The sequence below is a fragment of the Schistocerca cancellata genome, chromosome 10 (assembly GCF_023864275.1).
Source record: "Schistocerca cancellata isolate TAMUIC-IGC-003103 chromosome 10, iqSchCanc2.1, whole genome shotgun sequence".
NCBI classification, from domain to species: Eukaryota; Metazoa; Arthropoda; class Insecta; order Orthoptera; family Acrididae; genus Schistocerca; species Schistocerca cancellata.
Window position 1 is genome coordinate 5681903 of NC_064635.1, and position 23466 is coordinate 5705368.

The 23466-nt window shown below is 44.8% G+C and overlaps 1 pseudogene; it reads right to left on the reverse strand.

The window, feature by feature from the left end:
* Window positions 1–16260: 16260 nt before the first annotated feature.
* On the reverse strand, window positions 16261–16378 carry LOC126106920 (5S ribosomal RNA; annotated as a pseudogene).
* Between the last annotated feature and the right edge of the window lie 7088 nt (window positions 16379–23466).

The window sequence follows — 23466 nt, forward strand, 5'->3', positions numbered from 1 at the left end:
TCTGTCAGACGTGCTTTGCGCTCTGGACCAACAATGGATCGGTAGAGTCACGAGAATAATTGTTTGGCGCCTACTTCTTACAGCTTTATTCCCTAACGCTGGCAGCATTTACAGCAGGAAATAAGGTGTGGATTGTGTGTTTCAGCCACGGAGTAAGATCAGGGTCCTTTTATGGTTTTTCAAGGCTGATCTTGGTTTGTGTAAGGCGGGTGTCAATCGTATTCCTTGCAGTTGTGGTGTGTCATACATTGCGCAGACATCAGTACCGTGAAGAGCAATTCACGGAGCTTGAGCATCACGCACACACACAACAGTAGAGCAAATCTGACATTGGCGAGTATTGCCTTGGTCCGGGCATCCTATGAAAGAGAATTTTCAGCTATTGAGATTAAGAAACCAATTGAAATGAAATTGTTATGTCATTGTAAACAGTGTAATATTAGTATCTGTTTCGACAGCTGAAATAAACTTACATTCGATAATCTAACCATGCAGGCTCATAAAAGCTATACAATTTGTGTAAAAATTTCTTAGATCGTCGCTGAGCAGCGACCACCTGATTTTTCAAAGAACATCGTACGCGCCACGGTGCATAATACGAATTGCTCATAAATTGTATCGATAGAGATATTTAGTGTTTCTTTTTTTTTGACAGCTGAAGAATTGTAATCCTCTTCTGTTACCACAGTCGTGATATTTTTTAAAGACGGCGGACGCGTATGTGGCATGGGTCGCAATCACTAATTAGTTATTATGATATTATTATTGTGCAATGCTATGTAAGAATTTATGTGTGCAGCTAAGATGAAAGGACTTTATTTAAAGAAACAGCCAGCAAGATATAAAATTTTAATGTACGGAGCGTATTGTTACCAATACTGACTAAGGTAATTAAATTGGTTATTGTGCTCTCAAATGCTGTAGTGCCTGCTTATTATTTAAAGTATTTCTATGCTATCCATCTCCTATTAACAGCAACCGAAATAACGGTGTTTTTATAGTGTTCATACAGCTACCAGGGACCGACTACATGTCGGCAAACATCGTAGTGCAGGCAGAAGGCGCATTGATATTTATCTTGTTTGTGATTTAAATCCAACTTCTTTTTATGTGTGGTATAGTATAGCAAAGAAAATTTCCAGCTCTGCCTGGTCTCTTAGGTTTCTCTGTTCGTAGTTGCTATGTCTCATATCCGGTCGTGATCGAACATGATCACGACACAAATAAATTAAGTGGCATTGCGAACTCTGTTCTTAATCTTGAGAACGCTACGCCTTCTACAAACGATTTCAGGTGAAATATAAACTATCACTTACAGCACTTAAGTTTTCTGAAAAGTCTTTGCTCTTCCCGCCAAGAAGTGGTACAAAACTCACAAGAGAATAATAATTTGATCAAAATATAAATATCTTTCTTAAAAAAGAAATACACCACAACAGAGATGCTAATTTTTGCTTAAATTTTGGCTGAAATACTCCTGTCTACCTGCTCAGACAACAGAGTAACGTAGTTCACGCCAGTTGATCGCCAGTTGATAGGCAACTACTCCACTATCAGTTACTTCTGACGTTCGTTTGTTTCGTTCTGTGATGGCAGTGTTCCTTTATGGTGTATATTGTGTTTCTGCATACGCCGTCTTTTGTTTGTGATCGGCGTATCCTCGCCTATCGTGACCTAAAGATGTCATGCACAACGATCTCTCTCGTCCTCTAAAATTACTGGGTATTTGTATGTCGAGACGTCGATCGTTTTCGAAGGCGTCACTCGGTTGCATTCGCATAAATTGTTTCAGCATTCGATACGCCATGTTTAACAGAAAGAAACCGTTGTAAGTGAATTAACGTACAAAGTAATACTTTGTGTCAGGTAAACGTAACGTATGACGGCGTGCAGAAACATAACACCTCCGAATTTTTTTTTTTTTTTTTTTTTGGTCAAAACTCTTAAAGCTCTTTAAATAAGACACAGATGATTAATATTCTACGTCTTTATTCTTCATGTCTACATATTTCTTTCTCAACATAGTAACACTAGTAACGAACACATTTTTCCCAACGAGAGGCCAGTTTGTTGATACCGTCACTGTAGAATATTTGACTTTGTTGAAGAGCCACAGGTCAGCTCTGCCTACACCGCTTCGTCACTATAAAAGTGAACTCCCCGAAGGTGTTCTGTAAGTTATGGAAACAGATGAAAATCGGAAGGGGCCAAGTCGGGACTGTGTATGAATGATGACGGATGACAGTGAACCCAGGGGGTCTGACTGATGCAGATGTCGCAACGATCGTGTGTGGTCTGGCATTGTTAAGCTGAACAGAAGGGTGCTCAGTGTGTAGATGAACTCTTCGAATTCTAAATTCGATTACAGCACGTTGTTTCTCATGCACCGACATACGTCACACATCGCCATGTTACAATTCGGAGCCCTCCAGCGGCAAAGGGCTGTAAATATGTTGACATGAAGAATAAAGGTATAGAATGCTTTATTTAAAAACCTACTTTTCACATAAAAAATACGCCCTCATATGTCCCTTGCATATCGTCTAAGAGGCTTTTCTAATTCACATATTCAGTTATACCCTTTTCATGTTAAGAATAAAAATATGTAGTAATTTCTCCGTTAAATCCTTGCTGCTTTCTTATGGTGAGTCTAGGCTCCAAACTAGTTACAGAAAAACAATTACAGTTACAAATGTAGTACACCCATACCTGACTGCAGTTAGGAGCGTGTGCTGCAAGTAATGTCTCCTAACTTTTCAGTCTCTTTCTTTCCAGTCTGCACCGATATATACCGAAAAAAACAAAACGAAATTCCACCCGAACAGGCCATGAAGGCCCAACGGTACCGACCAGCCGCCGTGTCATCCTCAGACCACAGGCATCACGGGATGCGGATATGGAGGGGCACGTGGTCAGCACACTGCATCCCCTTTCCGCATGTCTGTTTACGAGACCGGAGCCACTACTTCTCGAAGAAGACTAAAAATCCATATGTGTGGGTTTCAGTTTTCGATCGGAGCTAGGATCTTTTTCTATCAGTTGCCGATTTCTTTACCTCAGACGACGATTTCTCAACCTGCTGAGCTACGCTAACCTCTAGATCCTCCTATAACTGGGTGGATAAGATAGGTGAAAGGTCTGAGAAAGCAGTGGTATTCCACGGTGAGACCTTACCCAGTAAATCAGTCATTAACGCAACATTCAGCCTGACGATAGATCAGCTCAGTCGGAACGTCTGCGTTGGGTGAAACATTATCTTACCAGTCATCTGGAAAACGATGATTAGGCAGGCAGATCCTAGTGGTGCCATTAAAGCACGGAGTACTGAAAATTAGAAACATTTCCTTCCAGACAACAATTTTTGGGAACTTGTCGTCATTCAAAGCTAATTATCAATAGCCATGAGAGAATACAGGCTTCAGATGCCACCTTTGAGGTATGCTGTAGTTAACAGCGACCAGCTTTTTAATGGAGCACTGCATACTTGGACGAGTGACTCACCACGTCGTTCTCCTCATCCAGAAGGCTGCAGCTCGCGTCCGCCATCTCGGACACCACTCCAGCGAGTCAAGCGGACAGCCCTCCAGCCGGGTCCCCTGGAGAAGTTGCTGGACCTCCGGCCGCGGTAGAGTCCACACGTACACAGCTCCAGGCTTGAGGCGGTCTGTCGGCGCACTGAGGGACCGGACGGTCTGGCCAGCGGGTGTCGAGCACAGCAGGCTGAGCGCCGTCAGGAAACCATAGTCCCGAGGGGGCGTGGCCGCCAGCCTAGGGGCGGGGCCACGGGCCGGCCGGAAGCGCGTGCAGCGGCCGGAAGTGACGTGTGTCGGAGCACCCGGCGGGTGGCGGCATGCCGGGCTGGGCGGACTGCCGCGAGGTGGCAGCGGCGTCGCTGGGGCCTGCCGGGCTAGTATCTGGAACAACAGGAGGGGACGCATGTGTGAGTCCAGCGTCACTCCGTGGTGAAAAGTTGCGCAACCGACAAGTCACTATAAAGGTAAAAATTTTGGGCACTTTGAACCTCCCAATACTGGACTTCAGTTGGACTGAAAATTGGTCCATTTCGCACTCTGATCATTACCTCCGACATCTTTACGGTATACGTGTATCGGTGCATGATAGGTCTTCTTATCACTATGCCAAGCACATTACTCAAAACATCAGCCACCTCCTGGGAGACATCATGCTGATGCCATGTAATGCCGTCTTTAGCCTTGATGGTCTCAGATGGGTGAGCAAGACTGTCTACAAGTTTATTTATGTACAGGATGTCCATAATTGTCCGCATCTCGTGGTCGTGCGGTACCGTTCTCGCTTCCCGCGCCCGGGTTCCCGAGTTCGATTCCCGGCGGGGTCAGGGATTTTCTCTGCCTCGTGATGACTGGGTGTTGTGTGATGTCATTCGGTTAGTTAGGTTTAAGTAGTTCTAAGTTCTAGGGGACTGTTAAGTCCATAGTGCTCAGAGCCATTTGAACCATTTGTCCATAATTAAAGTTACAGTTTAAAAAGATGTAGAAAGAAAATCAGTGCTTAAAATGTCAAATTTGAACAGCACGTTACTGACGAAGGGGGAAACGCCATGGAGAAGAAAATTAACGACAATAGATGCCACTGTGAGCGTCAGAATATGCACACCGACAGGCGCGCGCCACACGGCTCTTCCTCAGTTTGCATCCTGGACGCCCAACGTAACTGCCACCCTGAAGAATCGCGCGTTGCTGGCAAAGCTCTTTTACAAGAGCGGAATCTGTGAGCCAGTAGCCCTGCAGAAGATCCGGACACTCAACAGTATGTGTAAGTAGGCTGTTTAGGTTTTATGTTGGGAACGCCACGTAGCGCTCTGTATGAAAATCACTGACTGTGCTGTGTGCAGTCTGTGGCTGGTTGGCATTGTTGGAATAATCGCTATTGTAGTATTGGGCAGTTGGATGTGAACAGCGCGCAGCGTTGCGCAGTTTTAGGTGAGCCGCCAGCAGTGCTGGATGTGGGGAGATAGATCGCTGATTTTTGAGAGCGGATGATCTGGAGTTTTGTCCATCAGAAGGAGTAAATTTGTAAGACTGGATGTCATGAAGTGATATATTATATTATGCCTTTTGAACACAATTAAGGTAAATACATTGTTTGTTCTCTCTCAAAGTCTTTCATTTGCTAACTGTGCCTATCAGTAGTTAGTGCCTTCAGTAGTTAGAATCTTTTATTTAGCTGGCAATATTGGCGCTCGCTGTATTGCAGTAGTTCGAGTAACGAAGATTTTTGTGAGGTAAGTGATTCATGAAAGGTATAGGTTATTGTTAGTCACGGCCCTTCTTTTGTACGGATTATTGAAATTCAGATTGCGCTGCGCTAAACATATTGTGTGTCAGTTTAGTCATGATCAGAATAAGCAAAGAGAGAAATGTCTGAGTACGTTCAGTTTTGCTCAGCTGTTTGATAATCAAATAACGTAAGAGGTTTATCAGCTCAGTAATTAATAAATTTTTCAAACGGGGCGTTTCATATGAGAAAAGGCAGTGCTCCGATGTCTGCTAAGGGTTTGGAAAAAATGATTACAAAATTCGAAAAGACAAGTTCTTTTGAAATGCAGTGTGGCCGAGGGAGCAAACCAGTTGACCCGACGTCTGTCGAAGATGTGGCCACGGTACTGCAGGAAGGGTCGAGTGGTGGTTTGCAGACATGCAGTGCACGGGGAATTGCCCGAAAATCGGACGTGCTCGAGAGCACTGTGTATAAAATCTTGCGAAGCATCCTGCATTGCTGTCCATACGAAATCACTCATTGTCAGGGGTCGCTTCTGCTGAACTGAAGAAAGACGACCTTTCGCTCTGGAATATCTTGCTCGAATAGAAGTGGACAATGAATCGCCTTAGATCAATCTGTGGAAGCCCATTTCCAAGGACATGTCAACGCACAGAATTGCAGAGTATGGGAAACGGAAAATCCTCATGGATATCAACGAGCACCACTTTGTTCTGCAAAGGTGCTACAAATTGACGGTAGCGTTTATCGTAGGGTCGCATCTTTTTCGAGGAGATGAGTCCTGCCAGTCCTGTACCGTCACTGGTAACCGCTGTGAGTCCTACGCGCACCAACGTCATTCCTATCAATCAACAGCGTGCATGTGTGGATGGGATATTTTTTATGGAGCTCAGTGAAGCGGCTGTTGCAGAGGCGTAACGTAAATGCTAGAATTATCAGCATTTCCCTACAACCAAGCCGTCCAAATCACCTGATTTTACTCCTCGCGACTTCCGGCTGTGGGGTTATCTGAAAGATACTGTGTTAGATGCTGCAATTACGAAAGTAGCTGAAATGAAGGCAGGCACTGCGCAACGCATTCTGAATATGAGCCCCCCCCCCCCCCCGAGACACTCAGATCTGTTGTGGAACATGCTGTTTCTCCAGTTTGTCTAACGACAATTACAAGTCGATGCCATTTAGCCGTTTACGCGGTTTTTGATCCCAGCATAATGAAAAACCATTTCTCCCATCCGATGTCGTACGACCCTTCGCGATGTTTGGGCTTACCTATCTAACAGTGGCACAACTGGTGACTGCCGAACCTTTGCAGTCAAGCACATTGAAGAGTAGGGATGGTGTAATGTGCAACTCACACTGTAGCTGTCGTATTGCGATTGATCTGTCATTTGTAGCGGACCCCATTTACGTTAAGACGGTTACAGCGCCATCTATTGGTCATTACCTTTGCTGTTCAAATTTGACATCATTATGAGCAGTACTTCTCTTCCCATAGCGCTTTGAACCTGGAACTTTAATTACGGACACCCTATGTAAATACAGGGTCATCACTTAAAAGTTGCACCGCAAATATTGCGTAAACGGAAACTGCTATTCATGTGCGATTTTCGCACAATGGATTGATTGATAGTCTGCGGCTCGTATTGTTAGCCAATCAACAGATTGTAGTAATACTTAGAAAGTGTATTTTTGTGCAAACTTATTTTTTTAAATGGAACAGTGCCTGTTGATATAAACAAACTGAAGGTAGGGTGAATTAGAATGTCAGTGGTGTTTGTTGAGGATTCCAGTGCGAGTCGTTTACGAGGTATCGTACTTGGAAAAGTTCCCACACCGACACTTGTACAATACCTGTGTAAGCACACACTAAAGAACACTAGTTACATGGCTTCTGAACACTAAAGAGACAATTGACCATCACGGGTCAGGTGTGACCACCGACAGCGGCGACACACGCTTCCAGTCTGGTATGGAACAACTGCTGCACGCGTGCTAGCATTTCGGCGGATATGTCCGAACAGGCTGCAGTAATACATCGTTTGGGCCGGCCGGGGTGGCCGAGCGGTTCTAGGTGCTACAGTCTGGAACCGCGAGACCCCCTATGCTCGCAGGTTCGAATCCTGCCTCGGGCATGTGATGTCCTTAGGTTAGTTAGGTTTAAGTAGTTCTAAGTGTAGGGGACTGATGACCTCAGCAGTTAAGTCCTGTAGTGCTCAGAGCCATTTGAATACATCGTTGCATGTCATCAGGTGTAGTTGGTATGTCCTTGTGGGCAGCGTTTTCCACCTCTCCCCACAGGAGAAAGTTTACAGGCGTCAAATCCGATGAATGGGCCGGCCAAAGTAAGAGTCCTTTGCGTCCAGTCCAACGATTTGGAAACAGTTCGTCAAGACGTGCTGTAGTACTTCGTGCACTATGCACTGGACAGCCATCATGCTGGTACCACAGGTTCCTCCTGGTCTGCAGAGGAACGTCTTCTAGCATCCATAGAAGAGGATCTGTTCAGTGTCCCGTCTATGAAAAACAGGCCTATGAGCTGATGCTTCACTATCCCACACCACATGTTTACGCTCCACGGGCGCTGACGTCCCAGCTGACGAAGTCAACGGGGATTGTCAACAGACCAATAGTGCATGTCCCGGCGGTTTACCTGGCCACGAGTGGTAAATGTGGCTTCATCCCTAAACGAGATATATGATACATCTCGAGCGTCCTTTCTTAACGCCCGCGTACAAAAGTTAACAGGATTCTCGTAATCGTTTCTGTTCAGTTCTTGATGGAGTGAGATGTGATAGGGACGGAACCTGTGTCGACAGATAATGCGTAGGACATTTGCCTGACTCATGACAGTTCCCCATGCGGTTGCGCGGGAGCTGACGTGCGCATCAGCTGCAAGTAGCGAGAATAATTTCCCCCTCTTCTGTCCTCACTTGTTTCCTTTCGTTACGATGCCTAGATGTTACACCACCACTTTCACGTAACTGGTTGAAGAGGCTGATAAATAATTGCCGAGATGGCTGACGTCTATTGGGATTATTCGCCGCGTGCACCGTACACGAACGAACTGCATTCTTCCTTCACCCACCGTACACCATGAGCTTGTCTGCTTTTTTGCATTGGTAAATCCTATCGTCCTAAGTGACTAGTAAGTCGTAATTCACTCAAGCAACGCACAAGCTCACTGTAAGTAAACGTAGCGACACAGCACCTACCAACTACGGATGTTGAGTGGCAGAAAAAAGTATCGGTTTGGTAAGTTCTCAAAATACGATATCTCGTAAACGACTCGCTCTAGAATCCTACAACACTGACATTCTAATTTACCCTACTTTTAGTTTGTTACTATCAATCGGCATTGTTCCATTTAAAAAGGTATACGTTTGCACACAACTGATTACTGGCTAACAATACGAGCTCCTGTATACCAGTCAACTCTGTGAGAACTGCACGTCAATAACACTTTTCGTTTCCGCAATATTTGCCGTACAAGTTTTGGGTGATTCACGCTGAATATGCCACAGGTCCTCAAGAGCTTACTGGCGTGCAGCGATGTTGACTGTAATGTTACAGGCGTTGTTCCAAACAGTCCCGCACATTTTCTATGGCACTGCAATCGGTTGATTTAGCGATTCAGTCGAGATGCAGTGTAGTGCCCGGGTATTCGTTACTTAAGCGTGCAGCTGTGTGAACACGGCCGTTGTGATCTGGGAAAGCGAGTGTGTCCACAGCGTACCCAACATGAAGATATAGAACGAGGGCTTACACTTGGTCACCGGGCTTGTTGACATACACATCTTTGTTCATATTCACAGTAACCTAAATGCGTAGACCGGTCATGGTACGAAAAACACCCACAGAACCGCCTCTGACCCGAACTACGCCGTGCACACACTGTTACTTAAATTCCTCATTGGCCCGTCGACGCATTTGAGGCCTTGCATCATTTGAAAACAGGCAGGAGAGAGAAAAAGAGAGGCAAGAGAGAGGCGAAAATTTTTCAAATATTTTGAAAAAACATTTGACACGTTTAGAAGAGAAAGAAGTCTTTAACCTGTATCTTCACGGGTGTCGGAATTTTAATCTCATTTTGGCAGTGTTTAATATTATAGTAGGGCTTGTCACTACCCTTCCCCCTTCTCCTTCTCGCAGCTTCCACAGCCCCAGTTCCCCCCACTCTCCACTCCCCCAACTTCCCCTTTGCTATGGGACGGAAATTATGTACCAGATCAATCTAATCTTTGTCTAACTATGAGATGGTTTTCAAAACGTTTACAAATCGTGTAACTCAGTCTCGACGTGAGAACTAGCCTGGTGTTCGCCTAGTCAGATGTGGGAAACCGCCTAAAAACCACATGCAGTCCAGCTGGCGCACTGGTCCTCTTTGTTGATCCTCTAGGTGGATTTTATCCGGAGCCGGAACGCCTCCTTTAATCTTGGAAGCGCAGTGCTAACACACATGACTATCCGAAGGGGTAAGAAAAAGACATGAATGATAGTCCTAATGAACAATTAATAACGCTACATAATAAAGTGGTAACATTGAATGTTTCAGTCACAAAACTACACTGAGCTGACAAAAGCCGTGGGACACCTACCAGTATCGTCTCGGACCACAACCTCTCCGGCGTAGTGTAGCAACCCGACGTGGCGTGGACTCAAAAAGTGGCTGCAAGTCCTCTGCAGAAATATTGAGTCATGCTTCCTCCATAGCTCTCAATAATTGCGAAAGTGTTACCGGCACAGGAATTTGTGCGTGAAGTGACCTGTCCCAATAAATATTCGATAGATTTCATGGCTGGTGATCTGGGGGGGGGGGGGGAAATCATTCACTCAACCTGTCCAGAATTTTCTTCAAACCAACCGCGAACAGCTGTGGCCCAGCAACGTGGCACATTGTCATCCATAAAAATTACATCGTTCCTGGGGAACATGAAGCCCATGAATGGCTGCAAATGGTTTCCAAGTAGTTCAGTTGGACCAGAGGACTCAGTCCATTCCATGTAAAGTAGAGATGGGGGATGCGCTCTTGAACTAATTCATAGAGTTGAATCTTTCAAAGGAGTGAACAATCAGTGATTCAGAAAAAAAGAACGGTAGCTCCAAACGTTTCCCACGGCAGAGAGAGAGAGAGAGAGAGAGAGAGAGAGAGAGAGAGAGAGAGACGGAGCATATCAGCAGCGCCTCTGCTGGTCACAGCACAGTGCACGCCACACAACACAGCCAGCGCCGGCCTCTGCCCTGCTTCTACCTTGGCTGCCTGCATTGTGCAATGCCCCATTGGATTTTGTGTTTCACATATGCCGTGTCATCTCTGTGCGTCGTCTGCCGCGTGCAGTGTCTGGCGCAGCGTAACTTCACATAGCACTCTGTCGGCCATCGTTTCAGTCGCACGTCCTGCCCTCTGGGCAGTTGATGCGAGCAACAGGACAGAGAGCCACCTAGCGGATAACATAGGAACTACTTGCAACAACCTGCTCGCAAGGGAACGGACGATTTGTCTCGGAGCGGGTGAGTTCACTGCTCCCCCCACCCTCGGAACTCGCCCGCTCAACGCTCACCCCACCGTTCTCGACTCTAGCCAGAGCGTCGAGCAAAGCAACTCAGGTGTCACTCTGGTCTCCACGGTCTTAGCTCATGCAGTAATACAGCTCGCGGCTCGACCTGCTCGACTCAGTGCTTCTGCATCGGAGTTCGTCTCTACTGGATATTGTTCTTCGTAGTAATACCGCTATGTATATTACATTATTATGTTATGTATACATCATTTGTTTTTATTTTATTTTTATTTGTTTAAACTGATCAGATTAGGTTCTTGACGACTCCTCTTACTATAGGATTTTTATTATGGACACTCGAATTTACGCTTTAATTACGAGCGAACCGATAAATGTATCGCAAAATGTGATACACCAATATTTTCCTTGTTTTATTCTGAGTAAGGCTATATGCAGCACTTTCGTTTTACAGTCAAATTTATATATTTTTTTTCTTATTCTGGTACGGATTTTGCGATTTTAGGCGTCTTCGGAAGGAAACGTTCACTTTAAAAATATATGGCTTGCGATGTATTTGTATGAGGTTAATGAAATTTTAATACATTATAGCCAAATATATTGTTAATGTAAATCTCAAGTTACAACATTTTCCGATCACCCAAAAAACCACGATAGTGCAAAATAAATCAATAATCAAAAACTTTGTCATATCGTGGAAATTTCAATAAACAATACAAAATTCTTACTCATTATCTGTGTTACTTCAAAATAGGATCAAATAAGATCAAAATACAGGTATAGTACTGGAATAAACTAAGTTTAAAGGGCAATGTGCCTTCCATTTATTTTCTATTGTAAATGAGTGGTGAGTCATGAAAAAGAGCTAATTCATTTCAGGGAGTGAACAGTTCTGATCCGATCTCTGAAAAGAACAGTTTTGCCCATCTCTAATGTAAAGCCCACACCATTACTGAGGTATGACCAGCTTGCACGGTGCCTTTTGACAACTTGTTTCTGTAGTCTCGTGGATTTGCGCTACACTCGAACCCTTCAATCAGCTCTTACCAACGGGAATCAGGACTCATCTGACAAGTCGTCTAGGGTCCAACCGATATGGTCACTAGCTCAAGAGAGGCGCTGCAAGCGATGTCGTGCTGATAGCAAAGATTATCGCGTAGGTCGTCTGCTGCCACAGCCCATTAACGCCACATTTCACAGCACTATTCTAACCGATACATTGGTCGTACCCCCCCGCATTAATTTATGCGGTTATTTCACGCAGCGCCGCTTATCTCTTAACACTGACATCTCCACGCAAACGCCGCTACTGACGGTCCTAAGTGAAGGCCATCGGCTGTTGCGTTGTCCAAGGTGAGAGACAATGCCTGAAATTTGGTATTGCCGCCATCCTGTTGACACTGTCGTTCTCGGAACATTGCATTTCCTGACGATTTCCTAAATGGAGTGTCTTAATTCCTGTCTTGCGACTATAATAGTCATCGGACGCATTTCCATGTGAACCACCTGAGTGTTAATGACAACTCCACCAAAGCAGTGCGTTATACCCTGCCATGTTACACGCTGCAATGCGAAACCCTCTAGCAGGGGGGGGGGGGGGAGAGAGGGGGAGAGGGGAGGAGAGGTTGCAGCTTGCGTAATTGGAGAGGGTAAGTCAACGGAGTAATACGCATGGCGTGCATGTAAAACCTCAACCAATATTGAGAACAGAATGAAAAATTCGTTGACATTACTTCTCAGCACGCCCTTGTACAAGCAGCAAAATTTACGTAATTTATGTTGGATTAGATATTTCGGCTCAAACTACACTCCTGGAAATTGAAATAAGAACACCGTGAATTCATTGTCCCAGGAAGGGGAAACTTTATTGACACATTCCTGGGGTCAGATACATCACATGATCACACTGACAGAACCACAGGCACATAGACACAGGCAACAGAGCATGCACAATGTCGGCACTAGTACAGTGTATATCCACCTTTCGCAGCAATGCAGGCTGCTATTCTCCCATGGAGACGATCGTAGAGATGCTGGATGTAGTCCTGTGGAACGGCTTGCCATGCCATTTCCACCTGGCGCCTCAGTTGGACCGGCGTTCGTGCTGGACGTGCAGACCGCGTGAGACGACGCTTCATCCAGTCCCAAACATGCTCAATGGGGGACAGATCCGGAGGTCTTGCTGGCCAGGGTAGTTGACTTACATCTTCTAGAGCACGTTGGGTGGCACGGGATACATGCGGACGTGCATTGTCCTGTTGGAACAGCAAGTTCCCTTGCCGGTCTAGGAATGGTAGAACGATGGGTTCGATGACGGTTTGGATGTACCGTGCACTATTCAGTGTCCCCTCGACGATCACCAGTGGTGTACGGCCAATGTAGGAGATCACTTCCCACACCATGATGCCGGGTGTTGGCCCTGTGTGCCTCGGTCGTATGCAGTCCTGATTGTGGCGCTCACCTGCACGGCGCCAAACACGCATACGACCATCATTGGCACCAAGGCAGAAGCGACTCTCATCGCTGAAGACGACACGTCTCCATTCGTCCCTCCATTCACGCCTGTCGCGACACCACTGGAGGCGGGCTGCACGATGTTGGGGCGTGAGCGGAAGACGGCCTAACGGTGTGCGGGACCGTAGCCCAGCTTCATGGAGACGGTTGCGAATGGTTCTCGCCAATACCCTAGGAGCAACAGTGTCCCTAATTTGCTGGGAAATGGCGGTGCGGTCCCCTACGGCACTGCGTAGGATCCTACGGTCTTGGCGTGCATCCGTGCGTCGCTGCGGTCCGGTCCAGGTCGACGGGCACGTGCACCTTCCGCCGACCACTGGCGACAACATCGATGTACTGTGGAGACCTCACGCCCCACGTGTTGAGCAATTCGGCGGTACGTCCTCCCGGCCTCCCGCATGCCCACTATACGCCCTCGCTCAAAGTCCGTCAACTGCACATACGGTTCACGTCCACGCTGTCGCGGCATGCTACCAGTGTTAAAGACTGCGACGGAGCTCCGTATGCCACGGCAAACTGGCTGACACTGACGGCGGCGGTGCACAAATGCTGCGCAGCTAGCGCCATTCGACGGCCAACACCGCGGTTCCTGGTGTGTCCGCTGTGCCGTGCGTGTGATCATTGCTTGTACAGCCCTCTCGCAGTGTCCGGAGCAAGTATGGTGGGTCTGACACACCGGTGTCAATGTGTTCTTTTTTCCATTTCCAGGAGTGTAAATACCTAGGCTATTGAACCTAACGAAAAGACTTCGCCGATGCTTTGGCAGAAGGCTTTTTCGACCGAATTTTGAAAGCGGATTGCTGTTGACCAGCTTCCCGTTGGGTTTGGTTAGTATCGCGAACGAACTGTGCGGAGAGAACAACATTAGCGCAGCAGGCTGCGTTAATTAAGTCGGGGCGTTTGGCAATTTTAACTAATTGGCAGCCCACCGAAATTACATTAACGCAAACAATGTGGACCGTATTTCAGAGTTGTTATCGGTGGAACTGAGCTGTGTGTGTTCAGCGGGAGCGCACACGGCCTCAGTTTGCGAGACAGGGAGGTGACATTTCCCGATACCAATACCCACGTCGAGTAAACGGACATTGCCAATGTTTGTCAGGTATACGACAAATGTACCCTAAGAGGGGAATTCCCCCGAGTTTGCTGGCCGATGTGGCCGAGCGGTTCGAGGCGCTTCAGTCTGGAACCGCGCGACTGCTACGGTCGCAGGTTCGAATCCTGCCTCGGGCATGAATGTGTGTGATGTCCTTAGGTTAGTTAGGTTTAAGCAGTTCTAAGTTCTAGGGGCTGATGACCTCAGACGTTAAGTCTCATAGTGCTTAGAGCCATTTGAGCCATTCCCCAGAGATTAGATGGCTAAAGCCTAAGAAAAATATTTTAAAGTACATAGATGTGCCCATGCTATCACCAGCCAAAGCCAATTGTTAAGTTCTAGATTTGTGTACAAATGACTTCAAGACGTTAACGAATCTAAAGACATGAGAAACGTAATTCGGTGAAGACACGATGTGGTGTAGCATACTATTACCACCAGAAGACTATCAGGAGTCATAAATGTGGCGTTATTTGGTAGAAAGCTAAATACGAAGGGCGGTCGAAAAGTGTCTAGCCAAAGGTAGTTACCGTAATGTCTCGCACAAAAAACAACACCTAGTTTATGGTGACCCTTTGCGGATATGCAAGTCAAATTTCGCGGCTCCAGCTTCGATAGTTTTGCCGCTAGGATGCGTTGTTTACCGTAGTGCAAACAAAGTGGGAGGGTATCAGGAGAATCAAAAACCGTGCTGTGACTGAATGACTTCATTTGAACAGAACGACGCCGAAGGAAATTGTGGAATACACTTACGGACAGTGTTCCGTCTTACGCAACAGTGAAAAACTGGGTGTCCTACTTCAGACGTGCCACTGATGAAACAGTGACTGCAATTCGCTATACGATTTTGCAGGATCGTCCAACAACGTTGCAGAACATTGAAACCACATCTGGAATCTCCCGTGGTCGTGCTACTGACATTGTTGTGGATATTTTGGGATGCGCAAAGTTTCATCTCTGTGGGTCCCGAAAGACTTGAAAGCACGTCAGAGACGGGAACGTGTGCAGTGCTGTGAACAAATCGTCCGCCAATTTGAAGCGGATGAAGACGGCTTTCTTGCAACGTATGTGACAATGGACGAAACGTGGGTTCACCACTTTGATCCTGAGACAAAACAACAGTCACAACAATGGAGACATCCTTCACCCCCTTACCCCAAAAAAATTCGAGGTGCAAAAAATCAGCCAGTAAGGTGATGCAGAAGGGGTAATTATGGTGGATTACTTGCAAAAGGCCGTTAACTGTCAATGCGTCATACTACCGCACCCTCCTGCACCCTCTGAGAGGAGAGTAAAAAAAAGGGTGCGGAAAATTGGCGCGCGGAGTTCTTTTTCATCAGGACAGCGCATCGGCACACGTAGCCCTCGCAACACTGGAAACTCTGCGAGACTGCGGGTTCGAATTGTTCGTCATCCGCCATGTTCTCCAGATTTGCCTCCCTTAGACTTTTTTTCTTTTCCCAAACCTAAAAAAATACCTCAAAGGACGACGATTTCACAATGATGATGCAGTGATTGATGCCGTGAACGCTTGGCTGGATTTGAAATCGAAGACCTTTTATTTGAATGGTTTGCAGAAGTTATCTGAGCGTGCCCGCAAGTGTATTACTGTACATGGCTATTGTACTGGAAAAATAAATTGGTATTATGAAATTTCTGTCATTCTATATTTGTTAACAGTCCGTCTTCAGGCCACAAGTGGCCCATCGGGACCATCCGACCGCCGTGTCATCCGCAGTTGAGGATGCTGATAGGCGGGGCGTGTGGTCAGCACACCGCTCTCCCGGCCGTTTATGATGGTTTTCTTGACCGGAGCCGCTACTATTCGGTCGAGTAGCTCCTCATTTGGCATCACTAGGCTGAGTGCACCCCGAAAAATGGAAACAGCGCATGGGCGCCCAGATGGTCACCCATCCAAGTGCCGACCACGCCCGACAGCGCTTAACTTCGATGATCTGACGGGAACCGGTGTATCCACTGTGGCAAGGCCGTTGCCCTATATTTGTTAGGCTATATACTTTTCGACAGCCGCCCTAAACACCACTGTCCCCGGTCTCTTATCTGGTTTAAATGTTAACAGATGTAGCAATTACAGACTCATGTTTCCCAAAATACTGTATCTCATCAGAAGTATCCCGATAACTGTTTGTGGAAATTAGTGCGGGGTGTGTCCGCCCGTCACCTTCACGGCAGCTTCATTCTGCAGTGGACACTTTGAATGAGGGGTCAGAATGTTTGCGGAGAAATGGCAGTCCATTCTCCATTCTTTCTGAAGAGCCGAAACAGACCAGATGGTGACGTTGGACTCGGGTGTGTGGAGAGAAGCTGACGCTGCAACCCATTCCAGAGGTGTTCCACTGGGTTTAGGTCGGGGCTCTGGGAAGGCCAGTCCGTTTCAGGAACGTTACTGTACACAAACCATTCGCTAACAGGCGCTGCTTTGCGACTGGTGCATTGTCGTGCTAGTACAGTCATTCTCTCCGAAGTGCACCTCTACTGTACGCAGTACGCACTGCTGTAGAATGTGTTCATATGCTAAGGCGTTCAGTGTTTTCTTAACTGCAGTAAAGATACCGCACCCTAACCACGAAAAAAGAAACAAGTATCCTAACACCATATTCTCGTGCTTCACCGTCGGCATTACCATGGTAGCAAGTAAAGTTCTCCAGGTGTTCACAAACCCAAACCAGATATGTTCGCAGACGGCGGCACAAAAAATATCCAGGTAGCAGTGATTGAACACGTCTACTCTAACGTAGATTGAACCAAAGCGTAAGATAAGTTACTTCGTGAAAGCCCGAAGCAGTGGTTGGGAAGGGAGTGAGGCAGGGTTGTAGCCTCTCCCCGATGCTGTTCAATCTGTATATTGAGCGAGCAGTAAAGGAAACAAAAGAAAAGTTCGGAGTAAGTATTAAAATCCAGGGAGAAGAAATAAAAACGTTGAGGTTCGCCGATGACATTGTAATTCTGTCAGAGACAGCAAAGGACTTGGAAGAGCAGCTGAATGGAATGGACAGTGTCTTGAAAGGAGGATATAAGATGAACATCAACAAAAGCAAAACGAGGATAATGGAATGTAGTCGAATTAAGTCGGGTGATGCTGAGGAATTAGATTAGGAAATGAGACACTTAAAGCTGTAGATGAGTTTTGCTATTTGGGGAGCAAAATAACTGATGATGGTCGAAGTAGAGAGGTTATAAAATGTAGACTGGCAATGGCAAGGAAAGCGTTTCTGAAGAAGAGAAATTTGTTAACATCGAGTATAGATTTCAATGTCAGGAAGTCGTTTCTGAAAGTATTTGTATGGAGTGTAGCCATGTATGGAAGTGAAACATGGATGATAAATAGTTTCGACAAGAAGAGAATAGAAGCTTTCGAAATGTGGTGCTACAGAAGAATGCTGAAGATTAGATGGGTAGATCACATAACTAATGAGGAAGTATTGAATAGGATTGGGGAGAAGAGAAGTTTGTGGCACAACTTGACCAGAACAACGGATCGGTTGGTAGGACATGTTCTGAGGCATCAAGGGATCACCAATTTAGTATTGGAGGGCAGCGTGGAGGGTAAAAATCGTAGGGGGAGACCAAGAGATGAATACACTAAGCAGATTCAGAAGGATGTAGGTTGCAGTAGGTACTGGGAGATGAAGAAGCTTGCACAGGATAGAGTAGCATGGAGAGCTGCATCAAACCAGTCTCAGGACTGAAGACCACAACAAGTTTGTGTGTGTGTGTGTGTGTGTGTGTGTGTGTGTGTGTGTGTGTGTGTGTGTAAGTAAGTATACTGAAGCGCCAAATAAACTGGTACAGGCATGCGTATTCAAATACAGAGCTACGTAAAGAGACAGAATACAGCACTGCGGTCGGCAACGCCTGTATGAGACAATTCGCGCCCCCATCGCGCACACCTTGTGAATGACTTCCTTCAGGATAACGACATCGTTCGACTAGAGTGGCCAGCATGTTCACCAGACATGAACCCCATCGAACATGCCTGGGATGGATGGAAAACGGTTGTTTATGGACGACGTGGCCCACCAACCATTCTGAGGGATCTATGTCGAATCGCCGTTGAGGAGTAGGACAATCTGGAGCAGCAGTGCCTTGATGAAGTTGTGGATAGTATGCCACGACAAATACAGGCATGCATCAATGCAAGAGGACGCGGTACCGAGGTACCGGTGTGTACAGCAGTCTGGACCACCACCTCTGAAGGTCTCGCTGTATGGTGGTACAACATGCAATGTGTGGTTTTCATGAGAAATAAAAAGGACGGAAATGATGTCCATGTTGGTCTCTATTCCAATTTTCTGTACAGGTTCCGGAACTCTCGGGACCGAGGTGAAGCAAAACTTTTTTTATGTGTGTATTTTTCTCATGTTAATTGCTACCTTATTTGCAAAGTATATGGACGAAAGATACGTATGTGACGCTACTTTTGAAACCATGAAATTAAATACGTTACGTTTTGTCGGAACTGAGGAAGGTTTGATATTTCTCTCTCTCTCTCTCTCTCTCTCTCTCTCTCTGTGTGTGTGTGTGTGTGTGTGTGTGTGTGTGTCGTCAACAAGACTCATTAAATGTGGTAGAATGTGTTCGAACATTTCGTATTGGGAGCTTCTTTCCTCTTCGTATAATCGCAAGTCGTTCAACTCAGCTTAGCGTTTTATGCATTGTTCCACTCATTAACGTCATGTGGAATAAACTTGTGGAGTAACTCACCATTTAGAAAGTGCTAACTGCACAAAAACGAGCAGTGGCAGTATTGTGTAGTGTTATATCACACTCATCGCTACAGTCCTCTTCAAGAAGTTAGGCATTTTAACCGCCACTCCACGAAATCCGCCATAAATCAGCTATCACAGTTTGAGTGGAATAGCTCCAATTCCTCGTGGAGCTATTACTTTTATTTGTCAAGGCTAAATCTGTGAATGTCTCAGAACGGATTTCAGTATGTGGGAACAAAAACATCTTCGATCATTTCTTCAGTAATATAAAAACCCTGACGTGTAGCTGAGCATTTATAAAACCTACTTTCAACATTTCTTCCAGGCACCTCTGTAGACGAATTTTTAAACAAACAACTTGCACCTGTAGTTTAAAAAAATGAAGATGTACCGATAGTCACAAAAGTAGCACCAAAGATTAATGCAATGATTCTCTTAAGTTAAAGTCCCTGTACAATTTAGTAACCTGTGAATAGCCCACAAGTAGCCATACTCAAGAAATAATGTGTACTTCCCTTCAAAACTGAGTCTTTCCGTGTCATTCCGATAAAAGTCGCGTAAATAATTTATAAAAGATAAAACTAACCAATCAACTGTCAAATTTGTAAGTAGGCTGTTTATGTTTTGTTATTGGCAACGTTACGTAGCGCTCTGTACGAAAATCACTGGCTGTGCTGTGTGCAGTCTGTGGCTAGTTTGCATTGTTGTCTGCCATTGTAGTGCTGCGCAGCGGCAGCTGGATGTGAACAGCGCGTAGCGTTGCACAGTTAGAGGTGAGCCGCCAGCAGTGGTGGATGTGTGGAAGGAAATGGCGGAGTTTTGAAATTACATATATTATGGCTTTTGATGATATTAAGGTAAATACAGTCTTTGTTCTCTATTAAAATCTTTCATTTGCTAACTATCCCTATCAGTAGTTAGTGCCTTCAGTAGTTTGAATCTTTTATTTAGCTGGCAGTAGTGGCGCTCGCTGTATTGCAGTAGTTCCAATAATGAAGATTTTTGTGAGGTAAGTGATTTGTGAAAGGTATAGGTTAATGTTAGTCAGGGCCATTCTTTTGCAGGGATCTTTGATAGTCAGATTGCGTTGCGCTAAAAACATTGTGTGTCAGGTTAAGCACAGTCCTATATAATTGTTGAAAGGGGAGGTTTCATATGGCGACCCTGCCATGCCGTCCTTTGTACATATTTGCTCATTTTCTTTAATATCTAATTTCTAGCTGCACTGCAGCATTGGTTAAAATAACATTTAATATATGTACTAATATATTTATTTTATGCCTACAGATCCAGTCAATAAGAAATTTATGATCTACTTCCAAGAAAACGAGGGCACATAAATAGACATTTCCCTTCACAGGAATTGCATAAATAATTTCTTTACGATTTGGTAACTTATCTGCTTGTGTAAGTTCTCGTGATACATCACTCTAGTGTTAAGATGTGACATAGGTATTAAACATGGCCATTTTTACTGTAATATTTTTTCTGCTTGAGCTTTGTCATGTATAGATATAAGTTTTATATTTTTTATATTTGCAGCTGCTGTTTTCCAGGCATAGTGCTACTAAATTTCACTTTGTATTACTCTTATAAGCTAGTTTTACTATTCATTTATTTTTCTTGTTGCTGCACATTGGCTCATATTAGTTGTAATGTTGCATTGCTTGGTAATTTAGATTTACTGTAGATTGCTTTGCAATTTTCCATTTTTTTTGCATTGCTGTTTGTGTTAATTTGTTATGTGCTGCTGCATTGCCTCGTCCCTTAGTTTAGCATCTGAGCTCAGTAGATTTAAGTTAGCTTAAGAGGAGTAGACTATATAAGAAACTAACTATGATGAATTTATAAGAAATGCATTGAGAAGCTATCAGAAAATGGTCTGGCAAAAAAAAGGATACTGTACAGTGGAGAAAAACTATTTTTGACTGAGGATGTGAACAGAATACAGAAAGCAGGCTTAGATAGGACTTTTTGGGAATAATGATGAACGAAGGGAGATCTCCATGCAAAATACTGCAGTAAAACAAACCCTGTCCTTTCCTTTTGTGTCATCCCTCTATATGTTTGTGTACCCTTGTGTATTTGTGTTTTTCCTGTCTTTATGTGATTAGCTGATGAGAGCTATGTTGTAGAATTTTTCTAGTACTCTGATATTTACTTTGTAAAGATGTTTAGACATTATTTATCTGTTCTGTTTTGTTGCTCATGTGTGAAGTTGATGTTTCGCAAGTTATTCTGATCTTTTATGTATTTACTTATGTCATAATTCCTGTAACACTGATGTATATGTTTATTTCTATTCTGTTGTAAAGCCTGTACTACAAATGTTATCTGTATTGTTATGTTCTTTAATGATGTATTTTGTACCTTTGTAATTGTTTTCTTATGTTATAAAATTGTAATTGACAGCAGTTCATCAAATTAAGTAACTTGTAAGTTCCATTTCACTGCACACGTTTCTGTTGGTCATAGTATATGGACAATATGTGAGAAGTAGGGACTGATAGTGTTTGCACGTGTGTTAATAATTCAGCAAGGGACTGGATGACAGCATTGCTGGTTCTAAGGACAATTCCCAAAAACTTTGTGAGTGCACAAGTGGTGGTTATGGACTTGCTATATTAACTGCAAGACTCTTCAATGGTGATTGTGCACCCGCACAGTCACAACAGATGGCTGCTGGCCATCTCTACAAGGACTGCAGTGGGTCTGCATCTTTGATGACTCACCAATACCATTATTTCTACAAGGACTACAGTGGGTCTACACCTTTGCTGACTCACCAATACCATTATTTCTACAAGGACTGCAGTGAGTCTGCACCTCTGGTGGCCCACCAATACCACAATCTCTACCAGGGCTACAGTGGGTCTACTCTGTGATGACCTACCTACCAATATTCATCAACTTCGACTGACTCTGCTGTGGGTATGCTCTGTTGTGGCCCATTACCTGTCAGCATGTCAAGAGTCAGCACTGTCTTTCTGTTGGAAGGACAACACTACTTCTTCAAGACTGCATGGACATCCACAACTTCCGTGTGCATTGTCTTTTACTGCTCAGACTTTGATTAAAGAAACGGCAGTTTTACTGTGATGAATGATCAGGACTGTCTTTATGGACTGTGAGAAAATTTTAGCTTTTGACCAACATTGTATAAATAAGTGTGTGCATTTGATATCTTTGTTATTGTAATTATGAAAAAATTTTTCAAATCATTATTGGCCACTGCCCAAAACAATTTGTAAAATTTTTTTGTGGGAGCATGGGTGCTATGTAAGTAGGCTGTTTATGTTTTCTTATTGGCAACGTTACGTAGCGCTCTGTACGAAAACCACTGGCTGTGCTGTGTGCAGTCTGTGGCTAGTTTGCATTGTTGTCTGCCATTGTAGTGTTGGACAGCGGCAGCTGGATGTGAACAGCGCGTAGCGTTGCACAGTTAGAGGTGAGCCGCCAGCAGTGGTGGATGTGTGGAAGGAAATGGCGGAGTTCTGAAATTACATATATTATGGCTTTTGATGATATTAAGGTAAATACAGTGTTTGTTCTCTATTAAAATCTTTCATTTGCTAACTATCCCTACCAGTAGTTAGTGCCTTCAATAGTTTGAATCTTTTATTTAGCTGGCAGTAGTGGCGCTCGCTGTATTGCAGTAGTTCCAATAACGAAGATTTTTGTGAGGTAAGTGATTTGTGAAAGGTATAGGTTAATGTTAGTCAGGGCCATTCTTTTGCAGGGATCTTTGATAGTCAGAGTGCGTTGCGCTAAAAACATTGTGTGTCAGGTTAAGCACAGTCCTATATAATTGTTGAAAGGGGACGTTTCAAATTACGCAAATAAAGACATATGAAAAGTCTCTCCAGTCCTTATGTATATGGAAAGTTCTTCACAGAACTGTTTCAAGGACGGGAAATTCGTTCACGTTGACTTCATAAAAGACATGGTTGCGTTAATCAGTTCGGGACACGACGGTATATGAACCTAAAGACGATATTTCTCCGTCACCGAAGCAACAGAAGTAGGCGCTGTTTTGTTCATGTACTTACGGACTTTGAGCTATACGACTTAGAAAGTGTGGAAGAGTAGGTCCTATGTCGGCACTCCGACTGACAAATCGTGTCGTCTGTACTGGTCCTCAGAGAACACAAGTCAAAAAGAGCCACTCTTCTCAGCCTTTAATATTAACCGCAGGTGTTAAAAGTTTCCAGGCTCAAGAACAGTGCCCTAGAATCGGGACGTAGGTCCGAAATATATTTATTTCTTCTAATGAATCTACATTATCTGGTCAAAAGGATCTGGACAGCTTTTAGTGGATATTAATATGAGCTGTGTGCACCATTCAACTGTATGG